At 42.2% G+C, this 18586-nt stretch overlaps 1 protein-coding gene across 4 annotated transcripts in view; it reads left to right on the top strand.

The window, feature by feature from the left end:
• The window catches only part of DPY19L3 (dpy-19 like C-mannosyltransferase 3), an 80414-nt gene that overhangs the window by 7753 nt on the left and 54075 nt on the right, over positions 1–18586 (top strand). The window lies entirely within an intron of this gene.

Raw genomic sequence — 18586 nt, 5'->3', positions numbered from 1 at the left:
TTTCTTTGTCACCCAGGCTGGAGTGCAGTGGCGCAATCACAGCTCGCTGCAGCCCCAGCCTCCTGGGCTGAAGCATTACTGTCACCTCAGCCTCCCAAGTAACTGGTGCACGTCACTATTCCCAGCTAATTATTTAATTTTTTGTAGAGATAGGCCTACTGTGTTGCCCAGGCTGTTCTCAAACTCCTGGACTCAAGCAATCCTCCTGCGTTGGCCTCCCAACGTGTTGGGATTGCAGGTGTGAGCCACTATGCCCTGCCTATCTCTTTAAAATGGAATGCTGGCAGGGCTTGGTGGATCACTTGAGGTCAGGAGTTTGAGACCAGCCTGGCCAACATGGTGAAACACTGTCTCTACTAAAAATGCAAAAGAAATTAGCCAGGCATGGTGGCGCATGCCTGTATTTCCAGCTACTCAGGAGGCTGAGGCAGGAGAATTGCTTGAACCCAGGAGGCAGAGGTTGCAGTGAACTGAGATCGTGCCACTGCACTCCAGCCTGGGTGACAGAGCAAGACTTCATCTAAAAAAAAAAGTGCTTATAAAGCGATTACCTCGAATTAAACCATGTAGTGCTTATATATTAACATAAGTATTTTGAAAAAAGACTGAAATATCCCTGTGTGAGCAGATAGCTCAAATTAAATGCTAACAACAGTGTAGCAAGGAGACATGTTGAAAGAGATCATATAACTTAATTATAAACTATTAAGTGTAGCTCTTTAATGTAAAACTTGTAACTAGCCTTGCTGGTTTCCTTAAATAAATATACCCCATCATCAAGCAATTTGAACACCCTTGGTTTTTCTCTCTTTACTTTCACTGGGTTAAGGAAGTTCTAGTTTCACCTAGCATTTACTGAGCTCCTGTTCCGTGGGTAACATTGAGTTAAACACTGTGGAGAACTTGGAAGGAATAACACAGATTTCTGAATTTGCCAGCAGATTTTCCAGTATAGTAAATGAATTGAGTAAGTATATATTAAGCACCTACAGTATGCCAGCAGGCACTGTGCTTAGTGGTAGCAGTATCACTGAATAAGACAAGGCCGTGCCCCCAAGGAACTTACACTCTTGAGAAGGAAACAGGTGAGTATCCAGACAATTACAGGACATCCACACTCAGTGCTAGGATGGGGTGAGATAGAGAGCACTGTGGGAGCACATAGGAGGGGGAGCCTAACCTCATTTTGGAAGATCAGGGAAGCTTTTCTAGAGGAAATGATGGTTAAATAGACCTGAAGGAGGAGTAAGAGTTAACCAGGCAAGCTGGGGAGGAAAGATGAGTGTCCTAGAAGAGGGACAAGTGCAGGAAATTGAAGAGGCAAGAGAGCCTGGTATGTGAAGCATTGGCAGTAGTTCAGCCTGGCTAGAGAGTAGAAGGGGAGAAGGGATGTACTGGGAATGGTAAACAGAGGCCAGATAATAAAGGGTCTGTCTTCTCTGTCTCAAAGATAGAACTCTCTCTGAATGTATTATAGTAGTGAGCCATATTTTTAGTGAGGCAGCGATGTCATCGTATTGGTGTTTCAGAAAGTTGCCTCAGGCTATGATGTGGAAAATGGATTTGGGGAGAGCAAAACTAAAGTCAGGAAACTGCTAAGATAATCCAATTCAGCGGATTCAGTAATATTTATCGCATTCACATATTCAGTAAGTGAATATCTTCTGTGTGCCAGACAGTTTTCTAGGCCTTGGGAATAAAACATTGAATACGACATAGAACTTAATTAGGATGAAAAGGGGAAAAATCAGAAAGAAAATGAAAATGAATCCTGTGGTGAAAGTCACACGGGATGATGAGATAGTCACTAGAAGGCTGCTTGGAATAGGAAAGTGAAGCAGACCACTTTGAGGACATGTAAACCAAAACCTACATGATATTATAGAAGGAACCAGCCAAGCTAAGGTCTGCGAGAACGTTCTAGGCAGAGGAAACAGCAAGCCAAAAGTCTATAAGGTAGGAATGAACTTGGCAAATCCAGGATCAGAGAGAAGGTGCATGTGGCCAGAATTTTATGAGCAATGAGGAGAAGGTACAAGAGAGGAGAAGAACAGATCACGTAGGGCTTTGAGGCTGCAGAAGAGTTGCAGAGACGTGAACTGAAGTCAGAGCTTTTTAGGAAGTGGACTTGGAGGGATGTCTTGATTCATTGTGTAGAAGTTCGTTGAGAGGGAACAGTTGAGAGGCTGTCGGTCCAAGCTGCCTGGTTTGCTTAGCAGCGGGGTGGATGGATGGACATGCCATTTACTGTGACAGTGAGCACCGAGAGGAGCAGAGCTGGAGGGTCTGAGTTCTGATAGCTACCCACCATTAGGCCAAACTTCACAGGATGAGGGCACAGCTCTCTACAAAAATGCCTTCGTTTCACACACCAGTGCAAGTTTGGGCCCCCCCACCCCCAGACAACCCTCACTTCTGACCAGCTGGCTACAAATTCTGAGGTTCCCACCACCCGCTCAGGTTCAACAGTTCACTGGAACAACTCACAGAATTCAGGAAAGTGCTGTATTATGACTACAGATTTGTTATAGCAAAAGATTACAAATCAGAACCAGCCAAAGGGAGTGACATATGCAGCCAAGTCTTCGAGGGTCCCTTTGGAAGCTTTCATTATCTTTTCCCCATGGAGTCAGGCCCATTACCCTCCTGGCACATCAGTGTGTTACACTGCGTGGAGCCAACCAAAGAAGCTCCCCTGAGTTCCGGTGTCTAGTTTTTATTGAGGTTTCATTATGTGGGCACGATTGATTGAATTATTGCCCACAAGGCTGGACACAATCTCCAGCCCTTTTCTTCTTAGAGGTTGGGCTGCTAGCACATGGCTCAAAGCCCTGACTCTCAGGCCACATGGTTGAGTGTTCTGGCATGGCCAACCCCAATCCTGAGTCATCTCCTTAACACAAATTAGGAGCTCACCCTGTCACCTGCTAGCACAGGCTCTCAGATGAGGTCTGAAGAACCTACCATGAATAACAAAGACACTCTCATCACTTAAAGTTCCAAGGATTTAGAGCGTATCTTCCAGGAACTGGGGACAAACAGCAGCCAAATTCTTTATTCCTAGAGCGTAGAGTTTTAATATGGTTTGGCTGTGTCCCCACCCAAATCTCATCTTTAATTGTGGTTCCTATAATTCCCACATGTCGTGGGAGGGACCCAGTGGGAGGTAATTGAATTATGGGGGTGGGCCTTTCCTGTGTTGCTCTCGTGATAGTGAATAAGTCTCACGAGATCTGTTGGTTTTATTTATTTATTTTAATTTTTTTTTTTTGAGACAGAATCTTGCTCTGTCGTCCAGACTGGAGTGCAGTGGCACAATCTCGGATCACTGCAACCTCCACCTCCTGGGTTTAAACAATTGATTCTCCTGCCTCAGCCTCCTGAGTAGCTGAGATTACAGGTGCGTGCTACCACGCCTGGCTAATTTTTGTATTTTTAGTAGAGATGGGTTTCACTATGTTGGTCAGGCTAATCTTGAACTCCTGACCTCGTGATCTGCCCACTTTGGCCTCCCAAAGGGCTGGAATTACAGGTGAGCCACCACGCCTGGCCAGATCTGCCTGCCACCGTGTAAGACTTGACTTTGCTCCTCATTCACATTCTTCCATGATTGTGAGACCTCTCCAGCCACGTGGAACTGTGACTCCAGTAAACCTCTTTCCTTTGTAAATTACGCAGTCTCAGTTATGTCTTTATTAGCAGAGTGAGGAATGGACTAATACAAGGTTACCTCCCCGTAACCAGGGACAGAGGCCAGCCAATTTTTTTCTTGCACAGGAGGCAAGGCAGGGAACAACGAGCTGAGGTTTGACTATGTTGTGAGGCACTTTTAAAGCAGTCCACACAGAAATATGGAGTAAAGGGAGCTAGACTTACGGGGCTGAAGGCAGGAGTTCCGTCTGTGTTGGAAATGGGCATTTTCATATTACCATCTTGTAGATGTGTGGGTGAGATTGTTTCAGGAGTGTGTAAAATGAGAAAGGAAAAAGAACCTGGGCCAGTTTCTGTCTGTGCCTCAGATACCATCTGGGAAGCTATAAAACAGGCACTTTTCCCCACCCACCACGCTTGTCCTCTGAAACTTACAATTGAGCTCAGAGTCTTATTCAATTTTTTTCCTCTTTGTTGAAGCAGTAGTCCATAGCACACATTTTGGTTTGTTTCGTATATCACAAGAAGAATCCTCCAATGTTAGAACCATTTCTCAAACCTGTTAATACTTCTGCGTAGGCATTTGGTTTAGTGTTTTGTTTAGATTCTCTAGATCAGCATTGTCCAATAGGACTATAATGAAGGAAATGTTCAGTCTATGCACTGTCTAGTACAGTGGGCACATGCGGCTGCTGAACACTTGAAATGGGGTAGTACAACTCAAGAACTCAATTTTTTTTTAATTAATGTGATTTAATTTTTAAATATGTACATATTTTCTGTCAATAAACAATTAGAAATTATAAATATCACTGAACAAAGACCTTATTGACCAAAGAAAAACTCATTTTTAGAGTGTATATTCCTTTATAAATCTCCTCTAATTTATACCATTTCTATATTGGGGAATTATTTGAGAAGAGTAAATCTGTTTTCCTTTGGTGTTCCTACCTCATCAAAATTAGGTAGTGTTTAGTGAAAATAGTTTGATGTTATTTTTTAACATTTTGAAGTAGTTGTAATTATTCAGAGAGTAAAAGTGTTGCTTATATAATAGACAAGTCATACATTGAATTTATGCATTCAAAATTATTTTTAAATGTTTGTTGTATTGTTTGTATGTGAAAAGTGGAAACCCTGAAATAGCAACTGGAAAGTTAAAGGAAAAGATACTAGTTTTACATGGTCTTAGAAAATATATATCTAGTATCCTTTCTCAGCATATTTTTGAAATTTTAAGTTATTTTTCTGTTGTCTTAATGCTGGGAAATTGAAAGTATTCAAGATTTTTAAAAATACCGTTTATTGAATGTCTGTTATATGCTTAGAACTATTTGGGGGCATTTTAATACATACTGTATTTATTGGTACCTATTTTTTGAGACAGGTTCTTTTTTTTTTTTTTTTGGAGACGGAGTCTTGCTCTGTCGCCCGGGCTGGAGTGCAGTGGCCGGATCTCAGCTCACTGCAAGCTCCGCCTCCCGGGTTTACGCCATTCTCCTGCCTCAGCCTCCCGAGTAGCTGGGACTACAGGCGCCCGCCACCTTGCCCGGCTAGATTTTTGTATTTTTTAGTAGAGACGGGGTTTCACCGTGTTAGCCAGGATGGTCTCGATCTCCTGACCTCGTGATCCGCCCATCTCGGCCTCCCAAAGTGCTGGGATTACAGGCTTGAGCCACCGCGCCCGGCCGAGACAGGTTCTCACTCTATCACTCAGGCAGTGGCACAATCAAGGTCACTGCAACCTTGAACTCCTGGGCTCAAGCAATCCACCCACCTCAGCCTCCCAAGTGGTGCCGGCTAATTTTTTCATTTTTTGTAGAGACAGAGTCTCACTTTGTTGCCCAGGCTGTTCTTGAACTCTTCGCCTCAAGCAAGCCTCCCACCTGGGCCTCCCAAAGTTCTGGATGATAGGTGTGAGCCACAATGCCCGACCTACATATTTGTGTAATCTGCCTATCTTTAGAGCCCAAACACTAACTCTAAATTGTCCTTTCAGTGCAACCAGCTTTTTTACTGCCCTTTATTGTAAACAAAAACAAAAAGTAAACCACCCCCAGCCTTTTTTTTTTTTTTTTTTTCTTGAGACAGAGTCTTGCTCTGTCACCCAGGCTGGAGTGCAGTGGCACGATTTTGGCTCACTGCATCCTCCACCTCCTGGGTTCAAGCGATTCTCCTGCCTCAGCCTCCCAAGTAGCTGGGATTACAGGCAGGCGCCACCGTGCCCTGCTAATTTTTGTATTTTTGGTGGAGACGGGGTTTCACCATGTTGGCCAGGATAGTCTCGATCTCTTGACCTCGTGATCTGCCCACCTCAAACTCCCAAAGTGCTGGGATTACAGGCATGAGCCACCATGCGCAGCTAGTGAAAGCCCGTTTTCTTACTTGGTGTTCTGCCCTTATGGTGCCTGGCACGTCATCAGTGCTAAGTAGCTTTCAGTATTCTGCAGAAGAGTCAACTGCTGGGGCTGAGGGGTGTGGGGTAGGCAGAGGAAAAGGGGAGGCACTGGCTGCTGTGAAGGATCTGGATGGGAACTAGAACCAAAGGATATGACTTCCAGAGCTTGCCTTCAAGGATACGATATGGTTAGTCCTGGCAGTTACAGGAGCCAGTGGATGCATTTTAAGTGATTTTTGTTTAGTAGTTTTGTTTTTTATTGTGGTTGTTGTTGAGATGGAGTCTCACTCTGTCGCCCAGGCTGGAGTACAGTAGTGTAGTCTTGACTCACTGCAACCTTCGCCTCCCAAGTTCAAGTGATTCTCCTGCCTCAGCCTCCTGAGTAGAGTAGCTGGGATTACAGGTGCGCACCACCACGCCCAGCTAATTTTTGTATTTTTTAGTAGAGACGAAGTTTTGCCATGTTGGTCAGGCTGGTCTCGAACTCCTGACCTCAGGTGTTCCACCTATCTCGGCCTCTCAGAGTGCTGGGATTACAAGCGTGAGCCACCGTGCCCTGCCATGTATTTGATAGATCTGTATAGCCTTCCTTTTTATTTTTTGAGTGTGTATTTTTTTAAAATTATTGAAGCTGTGTTGTAACAATAATGAAAAATTTTAAATGAAAAAATTACTTAATATTCATTACCCTTAACAAAAAACAGTTTTCATTTTTCCCTTCTATTCTTCCTCCTAAGTGCCTAAATATTTTACTTATTTATGACCCGAGTATAGCTAGTTTTTATAATCTACCTTATCTGCTGTTACATCCTATGCTTTTTCCATGTGTACATTTTCACAAAACTTTTATAATTACGTAAGTAGTTATGGTTTTATAATTTAATATTTTTGAAATTTTTATACTCTTGATTATTCCACTATTTTCATGCTCCCAACTTTGGATAGTTAGATTGTTTATAATACTACAGTTAAATTCCTAACATGGCTTACTTATTCTCACTTTAAAGTGGCAATGTAGTGGTTATCAGTTCCTTCTTTCTTGGAATTCCTTCAGAGCAATTAAGGAATGTGAAAAATAGATAATCAAGTTCCAACTTTGATCAAGGGGGCTGTCAAATCCAGTGGCACTCAGAAAGATGTTGAGAGAAGAGTCTGCGGCCAGGCACGGTGGCTCATGCCTGTAATCCCAGCACTTTGGGAGGCCGAGGCGGGCACATCACTTGAGCCCAGGAGTTCAAGACCAGCCTGGCCAACATGGCAAAACCCTATCTCTGCTAAAAATACAAAAATTAGCCAGGCGTGGTGGTGCACTCCTGTAATCCCAGCTGAAGCAGGAGAATCGCTTGAACCCAGGCGGGAAAGGTTGCAGTGAACCAAGATTGCGCCACTGCACTGCAGCCTGGGTGACAAAGCAAGACTTCATCTCAAAAAAAAAAAAAAGAAAGAGGAGTCTGCAGGCTGCAGGGGTCAGATAAAGTGAGTAAAGCGTCGTCCTCCAAAGTTAGCGGCATCTCTTTAGGGGTAAAACCAACAGCACCTTGAGTAGGACCATGGGATGAGTGTGCAGGCTATAGTGGCAGCAGCTCTCTTGGATCCACTCTGCTATGAAGAACAGCACGCTACACAGGCCGGCCGGAAGGAGTTGATCACAGAGACAAGCCATATTTGTAAGAGATGGGATTTAAGAGGACAGTAATGAAGGGAGGCAACCTGCATTTTGAAGATCCCCAAAGCTATCAAGTTCTGTTGACTAAAATGAGGAAAAGACTAAACAACTCACCCTTGTAAACCACCCTATATAATGAAAAATCTTGCTGACCTGAGCTTTGTGCCCAGCCTCGCCCCCACATGAACTTCCTGCAAGTAGCTTGTGTGGTAAGAACTTGCCACATTCAGACATAACTGATAAGGAAGGAACTGGGACAAGATTGTCCAGTGATACTGCAACAAAAAAGGGAAGAGAACAACAAGTAGACATCATTGATGAAGAACAGTCCTCAGAAGAATTTTACAGTGGAGATGTGGAGGTTGTAACCACACATGTCACATTAAAAGATAATCATTTGCCACTGTGGAAGATGCATACAAAGGAGAAACGTAAGAAGCTGTGTACCTTCTTCAAGGGGGAACAGGAAGAGAACAAAAGGAAGTGAAACATGAACTGGCAGACTTTAGACAAGAAATAGAATTACAAGGTAGAATCATTGTAGAAATTATGACCATCTCGGATGCACCATACAGGAGACTAGAATCTGCAGAATGTACAGAAAGAGCAATGTTGGACAGGACTGAGAGGTCAACAAAATGAAAGGAAGATTGAATAAAGTGACAGTATGAGAAAGCAAGTGACAATTGAGGACAAAGAGCAGCAAGCATGCATCGTTTGTGTCCCAAAAAAAGAGAACCAGAACAATAAATCAGGAAAACGAAACAAAAAGCATGTGTTTAAAGATGTAATTCAAGGAAACTTTCCAAAAATAAAAGGAAATTTGAATCTAGTAATTGAAGGGGCAGAGCAGGTTCCAGGATAAATTGGCCTAGAAAAATCATTAGCAGGATAGAGTTCTCTGAAGTTGCTGGACTTAAATATATAAAGAAACCTTTGGACATTCTAGACAAAAAGAGCAAGTTACCAATAAGGAGAAACAAAGGTCAACCTGGCATTCAGGTTCTCCACAGTAACGTCTAATGGTCAGAGACCATGTATGATGCCTAGAAAATGCTCAAGTAGGGCCGGGTGCAGTGGCTCACGCCTGTAATCCCAGCACTTTGGGAGGCTGAGGCGGGCGGATCACGAGGTCAGAAGATCGAGACCATCCCATCCCGGCTCACACAGTGAAACCCCGTCTCTACTAAAAATACAAAAAACTAGCCGGCTGTGGTGGCGGGCGCCTGTAGTCCCAGCTACTCGGGAGGCTGAGGCAGGAGAATGGCGTAAACCCGGGAGGCGGAGCTTGGAGTGAGCCCAGATCGCACCACTGCACTCCAGCCTGGGCAACAGAGCAAGACTCCGTCTCAAAAAAAAAAAAAAAAAAAAAAAATGCTCAAGTAAGAGAAAGTGATTTACACATTTTAACCCAGTCATTCCATTGCATATAAAGACAGCATACAACCTTTTTTTCCCCCTAGAAATAATATATTTTTAAGAATACCTGAAAAAATTGGAAGAGGAAAAACTTGATCCATCCATGAGATACATGGAAAAACAATGACAGAAAGATGCTCAGTGGGGCTCAAATTTATTTTAACTATAGGACTAAAACTAAAAATTAGTGATAGAACAAAATGTATATGATACAGATATTGTCATATTAGGTGCAAGAGTAATGCAGATCTTGTCATTAATTTTTTATTTATTTATTTATTTATGAGACAGAGCTTGCTCTGTCACCCAGGCTGGAATGAACTGGCATGATCTTGGCTCACTGCAACCTCCGCCTTCTGGGTTCAAGCAATTGTGCCTCAGCCTTTCCAGTAGTTGGGATTACAAGCCTGCACCACCATGCCCAGCTAATTTTTTTTTTTTTTTTTTTTTTTTTTTTTGGTATTTTTAGTAGAGACGGGATTTTGCCATGTTGCCCAGGCTGGTCTCGAGCTCCTGAGCTCAGGCAGTCCACCCACCTCTGCCTCCCAAAGTTAGGATTACAGGCGTGAGCCACCATGCCCGGCCGCCATTACTTTTAAATGGCAAAAACCACAATCGCTTTTGCACCAACCTAGTACATAAGAATGCCAACATAAGTAATAATGTTATATTACATAATAGTATAATAATAATATAGCAATGTAATATGTATAACACAAGATAAAAGAGGAAGGAGAAGAGAGGGTAAAAGATGGTGGAGGCTGACTGGGCACAGTGGCTCACGCCTGTCATCCCAGCACTTTGGGAGGCCAAGGATCACTTGAGTTCAGTAGTTCAAGACAAGCCTGGGCAATATGGTGAAACTCCATCTCTAAAACAATAAAAAAAAATTGCCGGGCATGGTGGCATGTGCCCATAGTTCCATCTACTTGGGAGACTGAGGTAGGAGGATTACTTGAGCTTAGGAGGCAGAGGTGTCATTAGCTAAGATTGTGCCATTGTCCTCCAGCCTGTTTGACAGAATGAGACCCTGTCTCAAAAAAAAAAGGATGGGGGAGGCCAGCTGGTAGAGTGGCTCACAGCTGTCATCTCAGCACTCTGGAGGGCAGAAGGTGGGAGGATTGCTTGAGCCCAGAAGTTCAAGACCAGCCTGGGCAACATAGTGAGATCCCATCTCTACAAAAATTATTTTTTAATTTGCTGGGTGTGGTGGTGTGCACCTGCAGTCCCAGTTACTTGGGAAGCTGAGACAGGAGGGTCATCTGAGCTGGGGAGGTCAAGGCTGCAGTGAGCTATGATCACACCACTGCACTCCGGCCTGGGTGACAGAGTGAGACCCTGTCTCTAAAAACAAAAAAAAAGAAAAGAAAAAAATTTTTTAAAAAATGGGTGGGAGTATCCTGATTTCTTTCTCTTTTATATCTGGAAGTCAAAATTTTGTTTTAAAACTGGTAAGAAACACCAGCCTGGGCAACATGGCAAAAATCTGTCTGTACTAAAAATACAAAAAAAAAATTAGTCAGGCTTGGTGGCACACAACTTACCACCAGCTACTTGAGAGGGTGCGATGGGATGATCACCTGAGCACAGGAGGCCAAATCTTAAGTGAGCCAAGATCATACCATTGCACTCCAGCCTGGGCAACAGAGCAAGACCCTGTCTCAAAAACAAAAAAAGATGGCAGTACTCTTCAAGTTGATCTACAGATTCAACATGATCCCTCTCAGAGTCCCAGGTGGACTTTTCACAGAAATTGACAAGCTAGTCCGAAAATGTATACGGAAACTCATGGGAGTCAGAATAGCTAAAACAGTTTTGAAAAAGAAAAACAAAGTTGTAAGACTCAAACTTTCTGATTTCAAAACTTACTACACAGCCACAGTAATCAAGACTCTTGTGCTGGCATAAGGTAGACGTATAGATCAGTGGAATAAAATTGGAAATACAGACATAAACCCTTAGATGATCAAGTGATTTTCAGCAGGGCACCAGGAAGGACGGTTAAGTAGAGAAAGAATAGTCTTCAATAAATGGTCTATAAACAAATGGATATTCACATGCAAAAGGATGAAGTTAGACCACTGCCTCACACCACACACAAAAATTAACTCAAAATGGATCATAGGCCTGAATGTCTAAAACTGTAAAACATTTAGAAGAAAACATACAAATGAATCTTTATAACCGTGGAGTAGGCCAAAACTTCATAGAGACAACACTAAAAACACATGATTAAAAATAAATAAATAAATTTGTTTTCATCAAAATTAGACATTTTCATACTCCAAAGTACACCATCAGGCCAGGCACAGTGGTTCATGCCTGTAATCTCAGCACTTTGGAAGCCAAGGTGGGCAGATCACTTGAGGTCTGGAGTTCAAGACCAGCTGGGCCAAAATGGTGAAACCCTGTATCTACTAAAAGTACAAAAATTAGCCAGGTGTGATGGCACACATCTGTAGTCCCAGCTACTAGGGAGGCTGAGGCAGGAGGATCACTTGAACCTGGGAGGCAGAGGTTGCAGTGAGCTGAGATGGTGCCACTGTGCTCCATCCTGGGTGACAGAGCGAGACTCCGACTCAAAAAAAAATTAAAAATTAAAACTTGAAAGTCAAAATTATTCCTTGATCCATGGGCTGTAGAATGGATTTTGTGTTAGCAGGTGTGAAAATAACACAAATCACCAGATGCATTATCAATGAGCAGTAGTATTTTGAAAAGAATTTTTTTTTCTTCCTGAGTAGTAGGTCTCAACAGTGGGCCTAAAATATTCAGTAAATCATGCTATCAAAACATCTGCTGTCATCCAGGTTTTGTTGTCCATCTCTAGAGCACAAGCAGAGTAGATTTCACATCGTTCTTAATAAGGGCTCTAGGATTTTCAGAATGGTAAATGAACATTGGCTTCAACTTAAAGCCGCCAGCTGCATTAGACCCTAACAAGAGAGTCGGCCTGTGCTCTGAAGCTTTGAAGCCGGGCATTGACTTCTCCTCTTGAGCTGTAAGAGTCCGAGACGACATCTTTCAATAGAAGGCTGTTTCATCTACACTGAATATCTGTTGTTTAATGTAGGCACCTTCATCAGCCATCTTAGCTGGATCTTCTGGATGACTTGCTACAGCTTTTCCATCAGCACTTTCAGCTTCACCTTGCACTTGTATGTTAGGGAGATGGCTACTTCCCCTCAACCTCATGCACCAACCTCTGCTAGCTTCCAGCTTTTCTTCTGTAGCTTCCTCACCTCTCTAGCCTTCACAGAATTGAAGAGAGTTAGGGCCTTGCTCTGGATTAGGCATTGGCTTAAGAGAATGTTTTAGATGGGTTGATTTTCTATCAGAGCATTAGACTTTCTCCATATTAGCAATGAGGCTGTTTTTCATTCTTATCATTGGTGCGTTCACTGGAGTAGCACTTTTAATTTCCTTCCATAACTTTTCCTTTGTGTTAACAGCTTGGCTGTTTGGCACAGGAGGCCTAGCTTTTGGTCTCTCTCAACTTTCGACATGCTTTCCTCACTAACTTATCATCTCTAGCTTTCCATTTAAAGTGAGAGATGTGCCACACTTCCTTTCAACGCTTAGAGGCTATTATAAAGTTAGTAATTTCGATATGATTGTGTCTCAGGGAGCAGAGAGGCCTGGGGAGAGGAAATGAGACAGAAGAATGACAGAGGTATCAGAACACACACAGTTCAGTTCACCGTCTTACATGGGTGTGGTTTATTGTGCCCCAAAACAATTACAGTAGTATTGATGACATCAAAGATCACTGATCCTAGATCCCATGACAAGTATAATAATAAAGAAAAATGTGAAATATTGGAAGAATTACTAAAATGTGACGGAGACAAAAAATGAGCGATAGCTGTTGGGGAAATGGCGTTGATAGTTGTTTGATGCGTAGTTGCCACTAAGTTTCAGTTTGTAAAAACACGTTATCTGCAAAGGGCAGGAAAGCGAGACACAGTGAGATGAGGCGTGCCTGAAGTCATTTCCCTTTATTTACAATGTGTTCTTTCTTTGGTGTTTTTTGTTGTTGTTGTTGTTTGTTTGTTTTTGAGACAGGATCTTGCTCTGTCTCCCAGTCTGGAGTGCGGTGGTGCGATCTTGGCTTACTGTAGCCTCGACCTCCTGAGCTCAGGTGATTCTCCCACTGTAACCCCATGAGTAGCTGGAACTACAGGTGCATACCACCGTGCCCAGCTAATTTTTTATATTTTTGGTACAGATTGGGTTTTGCCATGTTCCCTAGGCTGGTCTTAAAGTCCTAGGCTCAAGTAATCCACCTGCCTCAGCCTCCCAAAGTGCTGGGGTTATAGGCATGAGCCACCGACACAGCCACATTCTTCTTTCTTGTTGGAACATAAACATCTTTTGGTCAAGTACTAAATTCCTGCACCTTTTTGTTTCCCCAGCAAATAAATGTGCAGTGATAAGGAAGGCAGTTCTCCTTTGGCTGTGAGCACCAAGGTTACTCTTCTTTTTAGTCTTTTTTCTGTTTGCTAACATTTTCCACCTATTTACTTGATATGGCCGAATTTGCATGACTTCCCATTGAATACTCCTGCAAAGCAAGGAGACTTTAGAATAGATAGGGTTAATCCACACAATACTAGCACAGTAGTGCTAAGACTGCTGATTGCCTGAGTGTGGGCCCAGTGGAAGAACTGTCGCTTCAGCAGCAGACTGCCCTCCTCACAAGCCCTGCTTGGCACTTCTCACATGCCACGGCTTTAATCAACTCTAGGGCAAGAATCATTCCCCTCTAACAGATGGACATGAATTTAACCAGACAATAAACCATGTATGTGCCATAAATATGTTTGCTGAGGGCATGATTCCCAGTACAGAACTTTAAGAACAGCTGTCTTATGGGCTACTATTTCTTGGTGAGATGATTTGTTAACCTCATTCTGAAACAGATTACATTTATAAAGTTAATTTTTCAGTGGCTTCCCCACTACTAACAGTCTAATTATTTTGGGGGACAATTTTTGTAAACAAAACTTTTTTTTTTTTTCTGAGACAAGAGTCTCACTCCATCACCCAGGCTGCAGTGCAGTGCTGGGATCTCAGCTGACTGCACCTTCCACCTCCTGGGTTCAAGCAATTCTCATGCCTCAGCCTCCCAAGTAGCTGGAATTACAGACATGTGCCACAATGCCCGGATAATTTTTGTATTTTTAGTAAAGGCAGGGTTTTGCCATGTTGGCCAGGCTCATCTCAAACTCCTGACCTCAAGTGATCTGCCCACCTTGACTTCCCAAAATGATGGGATTGCAGGTGTGAGCCACTGCGCCCGGCCTGTAAACAGAACTTTTTTACATGAGTTGTTTTTGTTTTTTTTTAAAGCAGGGTGAGGAAGACTTTATTCAGGACCATCGTGATAGATGTAGGGACTGCTGCAACAAGGTCTTGCAGTGGTGGAGAGAGATTGTACTCAACTCCTAGTATAGCATGGGTGAGTAGGAATGGGCAGCCAAGGAGTGGGGTGGGGTCAGTGGCTGGGAAATGAGTAAGAGGAACCACTGGGGTGCGGGAGATTCTGGCTCAACCAGGCTTAGAGGATTCTTGCTAAAGGCAGGCCAGGGTGACCAGACATTATGTGGGGGATCTATTTACATGAGATTTTTTAAAAGCTAATTTGATGTTTCCTTTCCACATTGGGTGTCGTTTGTCTCAAAGGACTCTTTAGCCTTTGGGCATTGCCAGCAACTTATCTGAGTGCCTGTGGGGAATGTGATGAGTCATTGTGAGCAGTCATTTTATTTTCTTTTTGTACTTCTGTTAAGTTACTATATACACCATTACTTCAATGGTTTTAAGTACCATTATGGTACTTAAACCATGTGGTTTTTTGTTTGTTTGTTTTGTTTTGTTTTGTTTTTGAGATGGAGTCTCACTCTGTCTCCCAGGCTGGAGTACTGTGGCATAATCTCTGCTCACTGCAACCTCTGCCCTCCGAGTTCAAGTGATTCTCTTGCCTCAGCCTCCCGAGTAGCTGGGATTGCAGGTGCCTGCCACCACGCCCAGCTGATTTTTTGTATTTTTAGTAGAGACGGGGTTTCACCATCTTGGCCAGGCTGGTCTTGATCTCCTGACCTCATGATCCACCTGCCTTGGCCTCCCAAAGTGCTGGGATTACAGGCGTGAGCCACCGTGCCCGGCCAGCTGTACAGTTCTTTATAAATACAAGTCTTTTGTCTTTCTACTTCTTCCTGTCATTATCTTCGAAGATGTTTTCGTTCTGTCAACATTGCATTCCCCGTGGAACCTGTGCAAATTGAAATATGAAGTATTTCGTTTTGCATTCTTTAGAGGGTAACTACTATTGGTGTATATTTTCACGGGTGTGATCTACCAAGCGAAGTATAAATTGCCGTAAAACTGGAAAAGTGTTTGAATGAGTGAAGCAGATGTTCTGTTAGCATGAAGCAGATGTAAAACTTGCAAGTGTCTGTCTAATAAAGTATAGCATTTGGTTCTATACAGCTGGTGCCAGATTACCAATTAATCATGTTTGAATGCATTTTTACTAATTAGGTCCCCCTCTGTTCTTTATGCATTCTGGCTATATTAAAGGGAGGGATGGGACACAAAAGCTTTCTACCTTTAGTACGTTGAGCAACATTTTTTCTTATTCCCTGGTCTTTTATTCTTAGAACCATATAATTCACTCTTTCATTCTTTATTGGCTCTCCAGTTTGATTTGGGATGTAGGTGTGACATGAGGATTTTCCCTCGAGTGCCCTTGAACACTTTAAGGAAGCTAAAGAAAATAATGTAATTAATGTTGTTGTTTTTCTTATTTGCATGGACAAAAGCTAGTATTTGCTCAGTTAACATCAATTCATAGCCTCTGTGGCTATTTGAGTAGGAGTTTGAACATTCTAGAAACGAGTGATGCCAGGTTGGGTTTATGTTCTTAAAAGCAATAGAGCACTTTTTCTCAAAGATAAAAAATGAGTGGGTTAACATAACTACCCAGAAGAATTGCCTTTACTGCTATGAAAGATACAACACAAATCACTCGCAATGAAAGTTAGAAAAGTTGTATCATTATGTATTAGCCTTTTTATAAAGCAAGTGTGTTATTGAAATTAAATTTTAGGCCCAGGCACTGTGGCTCCTGCCTGTAATCCCAGCACTTTGGGAGGCCATGGCAGGAGGATCACTTAACCTCAGGAGTTCAAGACCAGCTTGGGCAACATGGCGAAACTACCTCTACAAAAAGTACAAAACTTAGGCAGACATAGTGGCATGTGCCTGTAGTCCCAGCTACTTGGAAGCTAAGGCGAGAGGATCACTTGAGCCTGGCAGGCGAAGGCTACGATGAGCCGTGATTAGGCCACTGTACTCCAGCCTGGGTGACAGAGTGAGACCCTGTCTCCAAAAAATAAATAAATAAATTTCAGAACCTGATGGGCCTTTTTTTAAATGCTTAATTTCCTCAAGCATTTAAAACAAAATTTGTTTTCTGTGAAAGGAAGTTCAATATGTAAGGTTTGCTACCATACCTCTCATTTTTCTAAAAGGAGTTAGCAAACAATGATAAAAAGATTTAGAGAGTAGCAGAAATATATTAAATAAATAATTTCTAAGTCTGAAGATAATAGCATGAATGATTCTTATGTATTTATTTATTTATTTATTTATTGAGGCAGGGTCTTGCTCTATCATCCAGGCTGGAGTGGCTTGATCATGGCTACTGCAGCCTGAGCCTCCCAGTAGGCTGAGTCTCAATCAGTCCTCCTTCCTTAACCTGGGAATTCAGGTGCATGCCACTATGCCTGGCTAATTTTTTTTTTTTTTTTGGTAGAGACAGGGTTTTGCCATGTTGCCCAGCCTGGTCTTGAATTCCTGAGCTCAGGCAATCCACCCACTTTGGCTTCCCAAAGTGCAAGGCTGTAGGCGTGAGCCACTGCACCCAGCCTGAGTAGTTCTTTTAATGAAATGTTTATTACCATATGAAAATTAGTTGGAGTTAGGGGAAAGCAAAATGAGCTAAAAGAAGTTCATCAGCTGGAAAATGAGATGTTCAGTATTTATCACTTTCCCCCACTGGGTTTGTGGAATGTGGATCTGCTATAATATGAAAAAACATGGCTGGGTGCGGTGCCTCACACCTGTAATCCCAGCACTTTGGGAGGCCGAGGCAGACGGATCACCTGAGGTCGGGAATTCAAGACCAGCCTGACCAATATGGAGAAACCCCTGTCTCTACTAAAAATACCAAATTAGCCGGGAGTGGTGGCACATGCCTGTAATCACAGTTACTAGGGAGGCTGAGGCAGGAGAATCACTTGAACCTGGAAGTTGCAGGTTGCAGTGAGCCAAGATCACACCATTGCACTCCAGCCTGGGCAATAAGGGTGAAACTCCATCTCAAAAAAAAAAAGACAGATCGAATTATATTTTAGACAATGTGTTACAGATTCTAGGACATGGTTTGTTTTGTTTCGTTTTTAACACTGGTGTAAAAGAATCTCTAATGACATAGATAATAACTTTTTATTTATTTATGCTTTTACAGGTACAGGTTAAGTATCCCTCATCTGAAATGCTTGGGACCGGAAGTGTCTTGGATTTCAGATTTTGGGTTATTTGCATATACATAATGAGAAATCTTGGGGATAGGATTCAGGTGTAAACATGAAATTCGTTTATGTTTCATGTATACCTTATGCACATAGCCCAAAGGTGATTTTATACAATGTAGTTCATAAGTTTGTGCATGAAACAAAGTTTGTAGATGCTGAACCATCAGAAAACAAAGGTGTCACTATCTCAACCATCCTAGTGGGCAATCTATGATTATTTGGCATCACCATTGTTCCTGACTCTGAATTTACATGCTACCTTTATAAGTAATCATTTTCTTATACTTATTCACACATAAGTACCTAACAATAAAAAATATGACATACCATCAGTACAGTGAAAAAAATAACACTTTCAGGGTAACTGTGGCATCATTTTGGCTCTCAAAAAGTATCCAATTTTAAAGTATTTCATTTGGATTTCAGCTTTTCAGGTTAGGGCTGCTTAACCTATAGAAAAAGTGTAGCATCCAACAGTATTAATTGCATTATTCCAGAAAATCTTCAGTGTCATTATTGTCTATTGCTTCTATGTTTTATAGTAATAATTTAAATTTAATAAAAGTATCTTGTAACTAAATTGGCTAATAGCTATTACTTTAGGTTTTCAGTTCTTCTAGGGTTGAATACTTACCTAAAAGCAGTTTAAATATTTCATATATCCATTTACCTGCATGAACCTCTTCCCACCAGGGTTACACTTGTCAGAGTAAAATTCATGTGTCTGCCTTATTTGACTACGAATGCCTTTTAATCTTAGAATAAAAAGAAAATGATGGATCTTATGTAATACTGGTAGCTTTTAGGTAGGTGTCTAATGCAATTATATTTCTTTTCATGTGGGAGATTTTT

The sequence above is a fragment of the Chlorocebus sabaeus genome, chromosome 6, assembly GCF_047675955.1.
Source record: "Chlorocebus sabaeus isolate Y175 chromosome 6, mChlSab1.0.hap1, whole genome shotgun sequence".
Lineage (NCBI taxonomy): Eukaryota > Metazoa > Chordata > Mammalia > Primates > Cercopithecidae > Chlorocebus > Chlorocebus sabaeus.
Note: the sequence above shows the minus strand (reverse complement) of the source record. Positions and strands in the feature narration are given on the sequence as shown.